The sequence below is a fragment of the Nansenia antarctica genome (genome assembly GCF_963989245.1).
Source record: "Nansenia antarctica genome assembly, chromosome: 5".
Lineage (NCBI taxonomy): Eukaryota > Metazoa > Chordata > Actinopteri > Argentiniformes > Microstomatidae > Nansenia > Nansenia antarctica.
Window position 1 is genome coordinate 31,093,478 of NC_137690.1, and position 3,317 is coordinate 31,096,794.

Genomic DNA, 3,317 nt, shown 5'->3' on the forward strand with positions numbered 1-3,317 from the left:
TTGATGTGTAATTCAAGTCTGGGCTGAGCTGCGAGGTGTTACTGCTCCACCGGCCTCTCTAGCCTCTCTAGCCTCCTCTAGACTCTAGCCTCTCTAGCCTCTCTAGCCTCTAGCCTCTGTAGCCTCTAGCCTCTCTAGCCTCTCTAGCCTCTCTAGCCTCTCTAGCCTCTCCAGCCCATCCATCTTGCTATACATAGGTAGATTACAGAACACCAGAGCCAGATGTCACAGAACAGCAGGTACATGGCTGGCCGGGCTCGGCGAGGTCAAGGGTCGCCCGAGTCGACGCACTCCGGCGACTGTGAGGCACAAAAGCAGCCCGCTGTAACTGAAGCAAAACGTCCCTCCGACTCGCGAGCGTTCCCGTCGACCTTAATTGCTCCGCTGCCGTTTCAACCGGGGCCGGCGCGTGCTGCAGCGTTTTAATCAGATACGAGGCTCCTTGAAAAACACGGCTCCCCGCGCGGCGTAGAACGAGCTGAGCTCTGGGAATCCCTTTGATTAATAATCCTGGCATGTCGGCTCATTATTATAAATTAAGCCAGCACTCCGCTTGCATGTGTTGCATTATCTTTAAATGGCAATAAAGCATGGAACGACGCAACTGCTTTTTTTGTTTTGCACATGCGACTGATTAGGAAGCACAAACACCTCTCTCCTCCCGCTGGGCGCCAGTGTGTTGATTCCTCTGTTCTTACCACGCACATCACTGTGCCTCTCTTCTCTGCGTCGGGGACGGCATGAAAGTCCCAAAAACATGATTCATTTCAAACCAAAGCGACGACACGAATAAAGATACGTACTCATACCTGACATATACACACACACAGTCACACACACACATGCACAAACACCGGCACAGCCCGCAAATGCACTCACACACTCAAGCTCAACATGTTCTCATGGGAATTCAAACCGAAGCAACAACACTAACCAAGCCACGTACACATACCTGGCATGCACACATACACACACAAGTGCAAAACCAAGAATCCCACAATCCAACAGCCCATCCCTGGATTCCCATGAGAACAAGATGTTACATGAGCAGGGTGGATGTTACTGACTGGCAGCCATAAGGCAGCAGGCTTATTCACTGTCAACAGAACTGGAAGGGAGAGGAGGAGGAGGAGGAGGAGGCAGCCTGCTGGAAAATGGACCGCCGCCGCTGTGCCAGGTCCGTCCACATACATAATTCCCCAGTAGCGGTGGTTTCTGTGATGAGGCGTGCTCAGTGTGGTGCTGGCTGCGGCGAGGGGGACCTATCATTACGGCTGCTTCCTGCAGTCAGCGGCCTCTCTCTCTGCCGGGGCTGAGAGCTCCAGATCCAGATCTCTAGTGACAGCTGCTGTTTCACCTGCAGCTGCCCCCACCACCCTCCACCGCTAATCAGGCCTGATGGGTTTGGCTTAGGATCTGGGTACGGATAAAGCGAACAGGGTGGGGTGAGGAGGGGGGGACTGCTCATTATTGGTGACCAACAGGCTTGTAAAGCTTAGCGTAATCACCTAATAATCCCTTATTGTAGCATTGCACTAATGCCCTACGAATCGATGGCTAAACGACGTGTTCTGGTTCCTATCTGTTTTGGATATTGCGCGTTCACACAAATCACATGAAATCGGATCAGACTTTGTTTAAGTACAGGTGGCCATTTAATTCACAGAGGCAACAGAATGTGCTTCACAGAAAAGGGCAAATAAATAAGGGCAACAAAAAAAAAACATGTTAAAAAGACAATGTGACAAAACCGAGGGTAAACATAGATGTTCAAACAGTAAACACCGTAAAAACACGTGAGGAGATGAACGCACGGTAACCTACAACCTCAAATGGAATCAAAGAAATGAGCCGAGTGACTAAAAGTGACGACGAATAAAACGGGATAAAATACGACACCGAAAAAAGTAAAGGACACCCGCCTAAATAACAACAAGGTTAAAAAGGCGTCTCGTAAGATCTCTCTTAAAACAGCCCCGCGCAACTGAAGCACGTACGCCTCCATGCAGAGAAACACCGTCACGTAATCCTATTTCAAATCACTCCCCTACCGAGATCAGCAGGATTCTGTTCATTTTTCGCTTCATTTTACTGCCTTACATTCATTCCTTTTTTTTTTTTTTGCTTCTGTTTTATGCCGTTCCCTGAAGCATACCTGGGGGCTTGGTATTGAGGGATGAAATTGCTGATGGCTGATGGCACTGCTGATGGGTCTGTAGAGATAGCCAGCCCACACCTGCCTTGTGGGGCTAATGGGGCTTTTAGAGAGGAAGGCTGACTCAGGCTCCAGAGCTGAGGCTGGTTCAGAGAACCTGGGGCGAGCCTGCTCGCTGGCTAGCGTTGCATCCACACTGAGGCTCTCTCTCTCTCTCTCTCTCTCTCTCTCTCTCTCTCTCTCTCTCTCTCTCTCTCTCTCTCTCTCTCTCTCTCTCTCCCTCTCCCTCTCTCTCTCTCTTTCTCCCTCTCTCTCTCTCTCTGGGAGGAAAAAAAAACAATCAATGCGGCTCCTTCCATCCATGCTGATGGATCTATAATTAATGAGAGCCCTTAGCACTGGACTAAATTTAGTGCATAAACTCCACTTGGAGAGGTAGAGAAGGGATCGATGGAAGGCAAAGGGCCACAGCGAAAGCTCAATTGCCTGCTTGGAAATGTATGTTGTTGGGGGTCGGCCCCCAAAGTGGAGATCTGGCTCAAGAGAGAGAGAGAGAGAGAGAGAGAGAGAGAGAGAGAGAGAGAGAGAGAGAGAGAGAGAGAGAGAGAGAGAGAAGAGAGAGCGAGAGAGAGAGAGAGAGAGAAGAGAGAGAGAGAGAGAGAGAGTCCAAGCTAGAGACAATACAAGAGGAACCTCACCGGGTCATTAGTCACCAATCGTTAGCTTGTAGCTAACGTAATCTATAAGAGATGGGAAGACATTAGCAGGGCACGGTTCGCCTTAATTAGGCTGACAAGCTGTACATTAATGCCTATTCAGCATCACATTTGTTTCCCCGCGTACGCACGTGTCATGTGATTTGCAATCCCCATTGACATCAACGTCCCTGCTTGTCTTTCTTTATTGCTAGCCATGCTGTCATTACTCTTCCGCTGCCCCACGGTTCAGTCATTTAATCATAAACAAACTCAATTGTACAGACACAAAGAATTACTCATCAATAATCCCCCTCCCAGACACAAGCAAGAGGGAGGGAGGGAGGGAGTGAGTGAATCTGTCCTCAGCGCCACCCCCGAGCATGACTCAAACACACTCCTCCCGAAATAGACTCTCGACGTATTCTCCACACACACAAACGACTGGAACTTCTGCACTAGAAGAT